The following is a 16,034-nucleotide window of genomic DNA, read 5'->3' as shown; positions in this document are numbered from 1 at the left end:
GGCCAAGAAACGCCCCCAACATGAGATCCGACGGCTGAAATGCTAATGGCCTGAGAGAGCTCCTAGAGTGCTTAGTTATAATGTCTCTAAATAAATACTCTGAGAAAAATGATGATAAATCATATGTGAGCGATGCAACCTAGTGGTTTCCTTTTCTTTCGCCTAGAAATGCGACTTTGTTCCCTCGATCTGCCGCCTCCCAGGCCGGTGGTTCCGCCCCTCTTCGCCCACCGCTTTGGCCACCCGGGGGGGGGGGGGGGGGGGGGGCACACCGGTCATGTGCTTCCGGTGTGTAGATAGTAGGGTTGTGGTTCCTGAAGTTGCCGTCATGGTGGGGGTAACGGTGTTGGTGTTTCTCCCTCATCCCAGCGAGGCCTTTGGCCAAGCCTGCGAACTGCCAACTATAGGTACTCTCGGATCCTTTGATCAAGCGAGCTTTGGTGCTCCGAGCAAAGTGCTGGATTGGCCGGCGCATGTTTGTGGTCTCTAGATATTTGCAGGTTCTTCTCCTCAACGGTGGTGGCGACGTCTCTTCCAGTGTGCTGGTCCAACTGGACTGAAGATTGTAGACTTCCCGTTCGCATGATGCGTCATTTTATTCAAGGCCAGGCCGTCTTCATGGAATCGGCGGCAGTGGCAACGGCGCGCCTGCGTCTAGCACTGATAGATGAGGTCGTTGGGTGCCCTCTGGACCCGTTTGTAATTTCTGGTTTCTTCGGGATGATATGTACTGCTGTTGATCTTGTTATTAGATCTAGGGGCCTTTTCGCAAAAAATCATATGTCCTTATCTGAATGTATTCGATGCGTACTTTGTCCCTTGGTGCTTGGATGGGAAGGATACACCCGCAGCTCAAACATTGATCTATTGCTTTCTTTAACTCATGAAGAAGAGTGTTTTTTTTTAACAGTGATGTTTATAATCATAAAATATATTATATAGCTAAACCAAACCGATTAGTTGATGACCAATTTGAACTGCTGACACTATACATGAAAAAGTGAGAGAGATAATTGCTGAGGGAAAGCTGAGAAATTTGATTCCCTGCCAGAACATTGGCAACACGATATATTGGATTCTGTTGCAGTTTCATTGCCAGCGTGGTAGATAAGAAACGGATTCGGCGCCAAACCGGTGCTGTGGGCGCGCACGTGTCGCCCGACCTGGGCCGACCCAGTGAGTTGCCCTGGTTCGATCGTTGTTTTGTGTTGTTTATCATCTTGGAGATTTTTATTTGGCTTTTTTTAACCCAGTACAGACGCAAGCGCTCATATACACGCGCATACACTCATCTTTATGAATACATAAACGCACACCCTACCCCTATGAGCACCTCCGAAAAACTGAGCCGGCATATCATACTGAAATTTGCGAAGTCATTGTAGACACCTCTTCGTCGACGGGAACGTCTCCTCACACTGAACGCGCATCGCCGAAAATCCTGAAATAAATCCAGAAATAAATGCAAGCACCAGCACTTGAACCCTGGTGTGATGGGGATACCACAGTCCCTCCTATTTGACTTGTGTATCTGTGCTTGGGGTCAAGATTGCGGCGCTCTGAAATTCTTTTTCTTGTGCATTGCCCGTGTTGCTCCGTTTGTTCAGCCTAGCTTTCTTTGATATGCTTTGTAAGAGGGTTTTCTCCACACCTCGTATCACTCAGTCTGTTTTGAGAGGGAATAATATTTAACTTTTAAAGTTGTTCATGTTATGCGTCTCCATGATGGAAACTATATAAGCTATGATCGACATAGCTTCTCAACGTATCCTTTTGTTTTGAATGCATATTGTTCACGTGGACCAAATCATCAAGTCAGCATTGTACATTTTTTGGTGAAACAATTAGTCATGAAATTAGGTTGAATCTTACCTGTTAAGAGGAAACTCGCATTGTGTATACACAAATTAAATTTTAATACAACAATACGGTCCTGGTTCTCATTCCCAAGGTAAAAAAATCCTTTGCTTCCAATTTTAGGCCTATCAGTCTATTGAATGTTCTATACAAGATAGCCTCAGAAGTGATAGGTAACCTCCTAAAGATTTGTATTACCAGAGACTATATCTGAGGAGTCGTCTGCCTTTGTGACTGGGAGGAATATCTTATAACACTTTAAATTTTATGAAAAGGAATAAAGCACAGAAACACAGGTATGGGGCACTTAAGCTTGATATGATGAAAGCTTATGACCAGCTGGAGTGAAATTATCTGGAGGCTATCATGCTCAAACTGTGTTTCCAGGAGAGTTGGGTCAGAATTATTATGGGCATTGTCAAATCTGTGTCCTTCTCGGTTCTGTTTAATTGTCAGAGGCTTGAGGAATTCAAACCATCACAAGGTATCCGACAGGGTGATCCTTTTAAAATCTAGAGTTCAGTCGTCCCTGGGTGGCATTTAGGTGACTGCATCGGCCCACCAGTGAACCATTTGTTTTTTGTGGATGACAACCTGCTATTTTTTCAAGCAAATAGAGAGGGTGTGGAAGAAGTTACTAATTTGTTGGAAATCTATGCAAGGGCTTCAGGTCAAAGTATAATAAAGATAAATCATCTATATTTTTCAGCAAGGGGTGCCCTGTGGTGGTAAGGGGAGAAATCAAGAATATTTTGGGGGTGTCAAATGAACAGTTGAATGAGAGGTATCTTTAGAATGCCATATGATGTGAGAGGCTCTGCAATAAAATACAAGGATGGATGGCAAAGGTATTATTTTTTGCAGGCAAAGAGGTATTGGTTAAGTCTATAGTGTAAGCAGTGCCAATATTCTCTATGCCTTGTTTCAAATTGTAAAGGGGTTTGTGTGAGAATTTGACATCCATGATCAAAGCATTCAGGTGGGGAAGTAAAAGTGGACATCGGAAGCCGTATTGGGTATCATGGAGGTTTGGGTTTCAATTTTCAACTTGGCCCTCTTAGCTAAGCAAGCTTGGTGTATACTTGATAGCCCATAATCTTTAAGTGCCAGGATTTTGAAGGCCATATATTTCTCTAACTTGGAGTTTTTGGATGCTGAGATTGGTACACGCCCTTCTCAAATCTACAGATCTTTGTTGGATGGGCGGGACATTATGAAGCAACGCCTCATCAAAAGGATAGGGAATGGATCTACTACTGAAATATGGAACATGAACTGGTTTCCAAGGCTGGAAAATATGCGCCCGATTGTCTCGTTAGTAGAAATCCGGAAAATATGCGCCCGATTGTCTCGTTAGTAGAACCTTCTTTCCCATGATGCAGCGGCAATGATGACAATCACAATTTGTATTCGCAACATAGAAGACTCTAGGTCTTGGAACTTCTAAAAATTGGGGTGATTCTCTGTCCGGTCGGCAAATAGAATGGTCATCGACATAAAGCGAAGGGTAGAAAATTGGCTGGAGGAACGTCCTGGTTCGTCCTATTCAACGACAGATAAAAAGTGGTGGGACACCACTTGGAATGTCATGGTCCCAGCTAATGAAAATGTTTTTATGGATACTAGCTCGCCATTCTCTCCCAGAGGATGTGCGGAAAAAAAGAAACATGACAACTGCGGATTCTTGTAGTCTTTGCGGTCTGCAAGACTCATGGATGCATAGCTTGATCGAGTGCACGATAGGACGTTGCATGTGGGTACTAGTCGACCCCCCTATTGATGGAACACTTGATCGCCACTACTGAGCCCTTGGCGAGGAACTGGTTGTTCTCGACGAGGAAGTCCTATCTTATGAAGAGCTCACACAACTCACAATTACGATGTGGGCAATATGGGCAGTAAGAAGAAAACTCTTTCACGAGGGGATCCACCAAACACCGTTGTCTAATCATCTCTTTGTGACCCGGTTTATCGCTGAAATGGACCAACTAAATGATACTCCCTCCGTCTCATAATGTAAGACGTTTCTAGTGTCAAAAAACGTCTTATATTATGGGACGGAGGGAGTAACAGCAAGCAGTCCGCAACATCTAGAGTTCAGAGGAGAAATAGCTGGATGCCGCAACCCCCCGGGGTTTGTGAAGATCAATGTCGATGCAGGTGTTAGTGTTGATCACAATAGAGGAACTGCAGCAGCTATTTGCAGGGATAGGGACGGTATATACCTGGGATCTTCGGTTTTGGTGATTCATGGATTGCTAGAACCAGCGGCATTTGAAGCATTGGCCCGTCGAGAAGCAATTTCATTGTCAGAGGATCTATGCTTACATCATCTTCATATAGCTTCAAATTGCCAAGAAGTGATCAAAGGTGCCCGAGAGCGTGATGGCGGATCATTTGAAGGGATCATGAGGGATATACAACAGAGAAAACTTTCTTTTATTTCATGTAATTCCGTGTATGAGTTTTGAGCTACTCGGAGAGGAAACTAGCTTGACGATGGCACATATTTGTAATATTTGATAAAAGCAAACGAAGTGGTATGCTTCTTCAGGAACTGAGAGATGCAAATTGCTAGCTCCTCAACTCCTCGTTTTTTGCACTTCGGCTAATCAAGCTGCGCATGTGTTAGCTAATTATATTTTTAATAAGGCTTCTACTTCCTGTGTACCTAGCCGGGGAACCTACAAGTATGTATCTTTCCCTAATAATGAAGCGGCTACTGCTTGTGGTCGTCCATCGCCGCACATTTTACTAAAACGTCCATCTGTTTTTTATAATTAAACCTGCAATCCTTCTTTAAGTTGTATTAGGGGAAAATGATTCTGTTTTATAAATTAACCCCTGGATTTCTAACCGGATCACAACCTGACCTGCCCCACCAGTACTACGTTGAACTTCCCTGTGAACTAGGTTGAACTTCCACCAACATTGCCCAAATGGGACTTTCGATATACCGTTGGAAAGCTATGGACACCAGTATCATGATCCAACTTCAATTTTTGGCAAAATGTAAGCAGTTTAAGAGTAGTTTTGAAAACCGTTTTTTCTTCACACAAAAAACGTGAATCATATTTTCGATCGCATTTCAAACCGTTTATTGGAATGAGGCATATAATATGGCGTTGGAAAGCTGCTGCAAAACCGCTACCCACATTTTGAAAATTTTCTCTAATTCTCAATGGTTAAAGAGTAATTTGAAAAAACGTAAAATTTCGCAAACCGAACAGCCAAGTTCGTATTTTTGACGTCATTTTTAAACGGCTAATCCAATTGAGGCATATGGTAAGGCATTTGAAAGCTTATGAAAATGCACAAATTTTGTATGTTGAAAGTTTTTCCTAATTTTGAACGGTTTAAGAGTAATTTAGAAAACGGTACAATTCCTACGGAGTTCGTATTTTCGAGCTAATTTTTTAACCGTGAGTTTCGAATGCAGCAAATGATACGGTGTTGGAAAGCTTAAACAAATGCGAAACTTTTTGGTATGTATTGTTTCACCCAACTCTTTACGGTTTTAAGTCAGTTTAGAAAATGGTGAAAAACGTATTTTCGCCATATTTTGTACAAACTTTATCGGAATGACGCAAATAATATACCATTGAAAAGCAACAGAAAATGTGAAACTTTTTCATATTGACAATTTTCTCTGATTCGCAACCGTTTTCAAATAATTTCAAAAACAGCGAGATCATTCGTTCTGCCTATATCGCGAAACAGATTCGTCAGAAATGCATCGCGTGAAGTACCTGAAATTCTCGGTATGAATCCTTGAACTTCACTCTGTTTTTCACGTGCTTTTTTTGCCGGTACCTCTCCATCCACGCACCAGAACACTCACCGGAATTGAGCAAGTGATATACCGATGGAAAGCTTTTGTAAACCCGCAACTTTCCCGTGTTGATCATTTTTTCATACTCGCAACGGTTTTAAAAGTTTTTCATCTGAAATTCATTCAGTGTAGTAGTTGAACTTCCAGCTGTTTTCACGTTGAACTTCCGTGCCGTATTTTCATTTGTAATTTTCTCATACATTCGTCAATGTCACACAAATGATATTTCTTTTGTACAAACCTCTCTCACAATATTTTTTTTACTTTCTTCGACCAAGGACTTGAACTTACACAAATGATTTCCTACTATTTTGAAGTAAATTAAAAAATGACGAAATCATTATTTCTGCCTTCATAGCGAATGGAAATACACTGCGTGAAGTAGTTGAACTTCTCATGCATGTCTGTTCGAACTTCACACTGTTTTTAACGTGTTGTTTTTTGCACCGCGTGAAGTAGATGAACTTTTAGGACATGTTTGTTCGAACTTCACTCTGTTTTTTACATGCTGATTTTTTACATGGTGTTTTTTGCACTATGTGAAGTGGTTGAACTTCTGGGGCATCTCTGTTTGAACTTCACCTTGTTTCACTTTTTTGTATTTTTTCTGATATGAAATACACACCATGTAGTACGTGAACTTCCGGTTGTTATCACTTTGAACTTCTCTCTGGTTTTAGAGAACTATTTTAAAATACAAAAAATAGCATAGTTTTTATGTATTTTGGACATCTAAATACACGATGAACCTCTCTCAGAAGAATTTTTCAACTTTTCCTCGCCGAGCACTTGAACTTCTAGGAACCATTTTTTTCGGGTACGAATTGTTTTTAAAAGAGCAAAAAATGGTGTTGTGTTTTTTATTTTTTGAACAGGTAAATCCTATGTTTTAATAAACTCCAAATTTCTCTGTTATTTAAATTTGAACTTCACCTTTTTTATATTTTGATAAAGAATTGTATTCAATTTTTATACGGAAAGAATCGAACATGGAAATACAAGGTGAACCTCTCTCGCAAAAAAAATTTGAACTTCCTCGGAAAGAGCACTTGAACTTCTTTCAACAAATCTTTTAAACTTTTATTTTTCTATACTTTTATTCTCACCTGAAATGCATTCCTTGCAGTACTTGAACTTCTCGTTGTTTTCACTATGAACTTCTTCCCACAGGTAAGAATTCTTTCAATACATCAAAACAGGTTTTAAATGGTATACATGAAAATTTTAAACCGTTCATCGAAATGTGGCACATAATATACCAGGTGGAAAGCTTATGAATCGCGGCAAGTTTTTCATGTAGACATGTATTAAAAATTCGTTGACGTTTTGGAGCAGTTTTTAAAACAATATGTAAATGAACGACGGACATCTCGTAAATATAATTTTTGAACCATGTAGGGTGGAGCACGTGAACTTCTTGCAACAAACCTTTTAAGATTTTAGTTTTCTATTCTTATATTCTTACCTGAAACACATTCTGTGTAGTAGTTAAACTTCCCGTTGTTTTCACCTTGAACTTCTGTCACGTATTTTTGTTCAACCTCTCTCACAAGAATTTTCAAACTTTCTCGGGCCGAGCACTTGAACTTCTAGCAAGAACTTTTTTGCATTTTGCTTTTTTCTTATTTTTTAATACGAAATGCACACTGTGCAGTACGTGAGCTTCTGGCTATCATCACTTTAAACTTCTCCCAGTTTCACTTTAGTAATGAAAAAATCTGAGTTTTTTATAGACACCGAACCACTCTAACTTTTTTATTTGAACTTCTTTGTGTGTGTTTTTTAGAATTATGAAAATTGAAGTTCTTGATTTTATTTATTTTAGTACCAAGAAAACGTGAGTTTTTTTATAAATAGCGAACTTCTCTATTTTTTAAATTGGACTTCTTGGTTTTATTCTTAGAAAATATATAAATTTTAAGTAAGAATCAAACATCTTTTTTTAAAATTGAACTTCATACTTTTATTTTTCCTACATACAGAAAGAATTTGGGTTTTCTTTAAACTCTCCAATTTATTAAATTTTAACTTCTAGAGTTTGTATTTTCTAGGTGAAGCTTTGTTTTCTTCGTGGTATATAAACATCTCACTACTCTGTTATTCTAATTTGAATTTCTTGGTTTATTTTTTAGTAACTGAATGAATCCGAGTTTTGTAATAAACATCGAACCGTTCCGTTTTGGAAATTTGAACTTCTAGTTTTTTTATAAAAACAGGAAAAACTCATTTTTGGAGCTAGTTAGTTATTTTAATTTGATCTTCTTGGATTCATTCGTTGTTATAACAAAAAAATTATTTTCTTTTGTCCGTTGTTTTTATTTGAACTTCCAGTTTTCTTAGAAACTGGAATAATCAGATTATTTAAGAACGTTGAACAACCCTGTTATTTTAATTTAAACTTCTTGAATTTTTTAGAAACACGGAAAACAAATTATTTTAGCATTCGATCCTTTGTTTCATCACTAGCAGAATATTCCCTCTCTTACATATTAACACAAGCACCTTTGTCTTCTACAAATGACATCCATGCACGAGGCACTCGAATCACAATATTAATAAATAATTTGGCTACAAATCAAGCGAAAAAATATGATCGATTCACGAGGCACTCGAACCCCCTGGAAACTTGTGATATATGATCGCATCTCTCAAAAGCCATCGACCGCTTCAGAACAATTCCTGGAATCCAATCACACCCTGCATAAAACTTGCTCTACGGTCCCAATAATAATATTTCCGGGATCCTTCTTCAATCGCCATCAACATTGTTGTCCCTGCCGGTCAGCTATCAACTTACGGTTCCGAACATACTAGCTTTGGCAAAATGCTTACGAGCTGCTAAAGAAACTAAAGATCGTTGGCGAACAACATCGGGCAGTACCTTTGTTGTCTTTGAACTTCATGGTTTCTTGATTCTGAACTTGCGATTTATTTAATTATTTGCAGGGTGCAGGGAGACTGCCAGTGCTGGGAGGACGGGCTTCTTTCCCTCAAGTAGTCGCGTCCACTGCCGCATAGGACGGTGAGCAGGGGAGGAAAGAGAGACAGACCTGGCAACAAGCACTATAAGACGATGAATACAACGGACCGTCTACTTATAAGTTCAGGAAAAATATATAAGCACATCAGACTATGTACGTCACAGCGTGATGCAAAGGAAAATCAAAATGAACACTCAGCTACAACAGTTTCCTTACATATATGAACGCAAACACATCCTGGGCAAAGAAATGCTGGGAATATCTCAATCAAAAGAGAAGCACTAGTAGATCTTGTGTTTCAATGCACTGCTACATCTTGTTTTTTTTTCTATTTTTCTTTTCCTATTTTCTAGCCAATTATAAAGTGCTGATAGCAAAATTATAACTTTTCCCCACTCCGCGATAAAAGTGCTTGGGATGGAGGTACTTTGCGCAGTAAATAATTGGGCAAATAATAGAACATGAACAAAGAAAAATTAAACCAAAGGGAAACACGATTACACAACAGTTCTATCTTCAGCTAGCCATTTCATCAAACATGTCTTGTGCACCTTTTGGTTTGGCACAAGATATAGAGAGAAGGAAGCGGGACTCGCTAGCAGTAGCTGCTGCTCCTTGTGTGTCACTATGAAGCTGGAGTACAGACGACAGCTTACCTCTTCATGAACGTGTAGGAGAGGTGGCTACGGTGTGGCACGCAGGCGACACGCGGGGTGTGGGGGAGCTGGGCGGAGCAGTCCGTGGCAGCGCGTGCGAGCAGTCCATATACTACACATGCTCTGTATCTCCCTCTGTTCTTGCTTATCCATCAAAATCAAGGCGTCTGACTTCATTAGGAGAAAAACAAAACTAGCATTGGCAGAAAGTGTAGCAGTAGCATTAGCAAGAAAGGCTACCTCTTGCATCTTCAGGCTGGTGGAGGTTCACCCAGCAGCAGCTGGCTAGGACAAGATTGCGTTCACCCTGCGAGCCAGATCCCAGGAAGGTTGAGGTGGACTTTGCGAGAAGGTCAGCAAGCAGGTGCACACAATAAGTAGTCGTCAACCCGTGCTCCTGCACGGTCTAGAAATTATTGGATGTTTTTAATATTGTACATAAAAAGTATACATAACTATTGTTTTCTTTAAATCTTGTAGAAAATAGATGTGCAAAATAGTTATCAATATATTTTATTGACTATTTTCATAGCCTATTATATTCCCTACTTTAGCAATGAGTAAATACATATGAAGATTTGTTTTGTCTTTTAAGATTATCATATATACTATTTCCAGGGTTATTCCAGGCTTCCTCATGCAACCATATGCTTAATTAATATTCTAAATCGAAAGCATGTGTGACCAATAATGAATCTCCGAGAAGTTCCACATGCCTGTGAGCCACTTACCTCGCTTTAAGATGCAACTCAGTTAAGTTTTTTTTGCGGGATGTTCAGTTTAAACTTATTCTTGTACTTTTAAATGTTTTGAAGACTGCTAAACATTTTAAACTTTGTTTTTAAACTTGTGGAAGCTTTCTTTGTCGTTTCAACAATTCTCTCTATTTCTGGAATTCTCAGTGAATCATCATTTTACTTGGACTTTATTGTTCTAGAAGCCATCATATTTGAAAATATATAACATTAACATTTAGAATTTTTCTTGAATATTTTTATGTTGGCCTGCAATTTGCTAGAAGCTCACCCTTCTAATGTCTGAAAACTGCCCTACAGTAATGCATCCCTACCTGTAAGAATTTTAAAGTTAGTTTGTACACTTTTGAAAATTGATCCTTCTCACATCCAAACCGAGCCATCGAGAAAAGCAATGGCATTGTGTTTCCTTGAGTGGTGAATGCTAGCTCGTATCTTAGCCCATGATATATAGCGTTAATCGGCCGACAACTTTGCCATTACATTACAATTATATGGACTGCCATCTCCCATTTTGGCTACTATTAATTTATAAAATTAAGGGTCGGTGCATTGTGCGCTTATTCCTTCAATATCTTACATATGAAATTTATGTTTTTTCTCAAAAATAAATGCACTTCATTCCCTTACTGTTAAATCGGCGTGCGCTCCGATGCACTTGCACAGTTTAGCAAAAAATAATAATTGTATTCTAGGAATTATTCATTAATTATATTTTTGATATACATTTTTAATCTTCTTCAACATTTATTTCTTTATATTTTCATAAAAATGTATGCACTGTCACACGCAAATTAGAGAGTATATATTTAATTAAGTGTGATTTATAGACGGGATTGATATAGTAGATGAATAAATGCGTTGTGATTGTGTGTGTGGTGATTTCTGGATTAAATTTTTTAGTCCATGTACGTACGCCTAGATGTACACACCACACTGTAGACGGAATTGATATAGTAGATGAATACATGCGTTCTGATTGTGTGTGTGGTGATTTCTGGATGAAAGTTTTTAGTCCACGTACCTACGCCTAGATGTACGCACCACACTAAAGCATTAAACGCTGATTTTCAGGTAGCTTGGGCACTAAAACTGACCTGTGATTTTTTATTCGCAAAAGGGGTGACCAATGTTGATCTGTGCTTGTTTTTTTGTGAAGCCAGTATGGGTAACTTCATTGGTATTTGTTTCCGGGAAAATAGATTGTTAGTTTGTTAGATTGTTTTTATTTGTCCATCCGCAAAAAAAAAAGATGGTTTCTGTTTGCACGCTACCTTCCGATTTTTTTTTCTTTGGATTGCTTCCCACCTATATGTCCCCGTATGGACTCTTGGGATGGGATCTTCTTTAAACATACGTACTGCTAAACATGAGAATCACATCTCGTTTAATCCTGGACGTAAATTTAAGATCTAATGGTTAATTGTATGCCGTTGTTAAGGATTAACGTGGAGGCTCGTATGGTGCTTCCAATTAGTAAATATAAGATATAAGATATAAGATATAAGATCCTGGGATTAGAATAGTGCTACTCTCTCTCTCTCTCTCTCTCTATATATATATATATATATATATATATATATATATATATATACATATATATATATATATATACAGACGGTCTATTCTGCTAATATTAGCAGAATAACTATTCTGCACACCACTTCGGCACTGCACGCTCAACAAAAGTGCACTGCATCATTTTGACGATGAGCACTGCAATAGAGACTAGTGAACTTCGTGTCGAAAAAAACTGCACGCGGTGTTTTTTCGGTACTGTTTTCACTCTAATTTTTTAACCGTTTATCGGAATGAGGCGTGTAATATACCATTAAAAAGCTATGGATTAGGCGCAACTTCGACATGTTGAACACTTTTCGAGATTCCACAAGGTTTAAGAGCAGTTTTGAAAATAGTGCGGCGGATGATGAGTGGTAGCGAGCGTTTTTTCACGTTTTTTTCTAAACCGCTTGTCAGAATGAAGCAAATGATACGCCGTTGGATAGATATCGTCGAGGCGCATCTTTTTCATATATAAATCTTTCTCTAACTCATTACGGTTTAAGAGAAGTTTCAAATTTACTAAATCGCGGAATTCTGTTTTTCAAATTTTTTCAAATTTTTGGTACTGTTTTCGCTCTAGTTTTTGAACTGTTTGTCAAAACGAGGCGTGTGATACGCCGTTGGAAAGCTACGAACGAGGCACAACTTTCATATGTAGGAATGGTTTTGAGATTGCTTACGGTTTTAAGTTAATTTTGAAAATCGTGCGGCGGAGGATGAGTGGCAGCGGCCGTTTTTTTTGAAATTTTTACAAACCGGTTGTCGAAATGATTCAAATGATATGCCGTTGGAAAGATATTGACAAGGCGCAAGTTTTTCATGTAGAACACTCTCTCTAATTCTTTACGGTTTTAAGAGGAATTTTGAATTACCGAAATGCGGACACTTTGTTTTTTCGCGACCCAAAATCGTCGGGTGTACTGCATCAGACAGAAAACCGCACTGCTTTCAGACCAAAAGACCGCACTTCATCAGATCGACAAGTGCACTGCATGATTTTCTTTTTTGTGGGACGTAAATTTTCCCAAACCACACTTCTTTAGACCAAAACCTGCACTTCATCAGACGGATAAGTGCACTGCATGATTTTTTTTTGTGGCACGTAAATTTTCTCAAACGAGGTAGAGTGCTCACGCCGAGCGTCGGTAAACCGCAATACTACGAAAAGTGAACCTCGAGGCTTCCAAATTTTCCGAAACGAGGTGGAGTGCACTTCACGTCGGCCGTTGGTGAACCGCAATACTACGAAAATTGAACCTCAAGACTTCCAAATTTTCCGAAACAAGGTGGAGTGCACTTCACGCCGAGCATTGGGCCTGGAAGTGGACCGAAGGAACAGAGCGAGTGAACTACATCTAATAAGAAGTGAGCTGCTTTTGAGATGTTCTTGTTTGTGTTTGCCAAATGGACCAGGGAAAATTTATATAGCGAACAACACAAGAGAACAAAGTGAGCTACAAAGCATAAACAACTACTGATAGTTTTACACAGCCACACACCCGTACAATATCCGCACTGTCCACCGGCCAAACGGCACAAAATTCTACAGGGCACACTTTCACTAAGACAAAACTAACCATCGTGGTAATGAAGTGCAATTTTTACAGTGAACTAATGAAGTGCAATTTTCAACAACAACAAAATTGAGGAACGGGCCATCCAGCCGAACTGCATCACTTCACGTTTCCTGCAAAAATAAGTAAACCGAACCTCAATAGCAAACCACAGCGGACTTCATTTTCACTTTTTTCTGTTCAGAAAAGCACAAAAATCAATGAAGTGCAGAAGAGCACTATGCGCCTCCTGATGCTCCACTCGCCATGCTTGAAGTAGGCCGCGGGGGAAGGGCGATGCAGTTGGGAGAGGAGGCCCATGGGAACCTCCAGATCGATCCAGCGAGCTGCACACGACGCGCCCACGAGCTGCACCCCAAGCCCGATCACAGCCCGATCTGCACTGCATGAGCCACCGCAGCCCGATCTGCACTGCACGAGGAGTCATAGTGCAGTGCACGCCCACGGGCCGTGCTGCTCCAGCGACGGAGGATGGGAGGTGGAAGAGGGGGACAGAGGGGCGGCACCACGAACTTGGCGGCGCCTGCGCGGGTACTTGTGGCGCGATCTGACCGGGGTTGCCTGGATCCATCGTCGGAGGTTGAGGCTGCTATGCTCGTTGGTGTGATGGGGGCGGGGCCTGGCAGCACGGCGGTGTTTCTCGGCACGGCAGGGAGGTAGCCAATGGGGAGGGGGCGGGAGGCAGATCCCACCGGATCCCACGATGACGACGACGCTGGAGGCGGACCCCACCGGATCCCACGGGGACGACGACGCTTGAGGCGGATCCCACCGGATCCGGCACCGGGAGAGGCCGCGGTGATGGGGCGACCACCATGGATGGGGAGGAGGAGGGATTGTTCTGGTCAACGGAGCAGGGGTGGTGGCCATCCATGGAGAAGTTAGAAAAGGTGGGGGAGAGGAAGCTTGGGGTATTGGTTCGCCATGGGCGGGAGCAGGGCCATTGACGGGGGGAGCTCACGCAGGAGAAAGATGGCGCCACCATCAGGCCCCTGCCGCTCAGATCTGACACCATGGGGTGTGATTTCGGGGAGTCATGGGACGGCGCTGGCGATGGAAGGTGAGAGCGGTGGGAGGTGGGGCGGCCAGGGCGATGGGAGGCCGGGGAGTTACTGGGCGGCGCGCAGTCAGAGTGGTGGAAGGCGGGGATGGCCGCGGCGGCCCAACGGGGAAGAAGAAGATGGGAAGGAGAGGGAGTGGGCAGGCTGCGCATGGGTGGTGGGCATGACCCGCAGAAGAAAGTGGGGATAAGGTGGGTGTAGAGATTTTTCTGATGCGGTTCGCTTCGGGTCTGCGGGACAGTGCTTAAGTGTTAGCAGAATAAGGTTTCCGGTGTGCAGAATAAGGTCTTAAGGGTGTTATCATAATAGACCCACCCTATATACTATATATATATATAATTAAGCCTGTGCTGACTATATAATTGATGCATTAATTGTTTTGGTATGTACATATATTAACTCTTCTTTCTTATTTATATAGCCTTCCGGCTCAAGCAATACTTCAGTAAAGAAATGAGGCTCGAAGAAAAAGTTGCGCTCGGATGAAAGGTTCACGATCACAAAAATCGCGCGCGATGGCCAACCGATTAATCACTCCAGAACAAGGAAGCATTTGCTGCTCAGTGCGGGGTTCTTGTTAGGGACATGATCCCGATCAGTATTGAGCTATGGAATGAGCCTAAGAAGGAAGAGCTTCTTCAAGTTTCTTTTGTCGAAGATAGATAGAAAGAAGATCTTTGGAAAGTGTTGAAGGTTAATTTCACCCTACCGGAACAGGAGTATTCGGAGAATCCAGTTATAGAGCCATTGATCAAGTCCCATGCTCTCAAGAAGATGGTAGATCTATTCAGGAGGTGGAAGAATGAGTTGAAAACAACGTATGTCGACCAAGACAAGACTCCAGAATTAACCGGTCGATTTGAGAAGATAAGAGATCACTGGCCCGCATTTGTGGCCAACAAGACATCGGAGAAGAATAAGAAGATGTCAGTGACTAACACGATAAATGCTACAAAGAAGGAGCATTACCATCGCATGGGGTCAGGTGGCTACCTCAAAGCCCGACCGTTGTGGAACAAGGCTGAGCAGGACCTGATTGCTAAAGGGGTCGAACCAGAGACATTGCACTGGCTAGACCGTTGTAGGACTTGGTTCTTCGGGGCTGGTGGAACATTGGACCGTGAAACAGGGAAGTGCTGCTAGACGGATGAGCAGCATGCAACACCCATCACGAGGCTTCGGAAAGCAATCAACAAAGTGCGGGAAGGGAAGTTTGTTCCCGACAGAGAGAACGACGAGCTCACAAGGGCCCTCGGGAATCCTGAGCACCCTGGACGAACACGAGGCATACCAGGCTCTGTTGCGTGGAAGGTTGGGTTTCCGACGCAGACGGTTACAAAACCCAAGAGAGGAGGAGGAAAGTGGAGCTGAGCGAACTGCAGGAGCTTAAGACAAGGGTAAGAAAGCTAGAGGAACGACATGTTGAGAACCAGCAGCTGTGAGATCCTGCCCAAGATGCTACCCCAGAAGCTACCCCGCCATCTCAGCAGAGAAGCAGCGTGGTTTCCACCGAGCTCGTTCAGCAGCCTGACTTGACGGGTCCTAGCTATCCTGTGGATTTTATCACGGATTCACACCAGTGCCACCTTATGACGCAATGGCTTCAGCTCCAAGTCAAGGCGACTGTCGGCTCTGTGTTCCCTCCTTCACCCGGAGCAACTTTTCACTGAAGTTCGATTCCACAAAGCCTTGTTGTTGTGATGGTGGACGAAATAACAGAAGGATTTGAGGAGCTCCAGCTTGATGCCCTACAAG

Source organism: Triticum aestivum, chromosome 3B, assembly GCF_018294505.1.
Source record: "Triticum aestivum cultivar Chinese Spring chromosome 3B, IWGSC CS RefSeq v2.1, whole genome shotgun sequence".
NCBI lineage: Eukaryota > Viridiplantae > Streptophyta > Magnoliopsida > Poales > Poaceae > Triticum > Triticum aestivum.
This window is presented reverse-complemented; position numbering follows the sequence as displayed.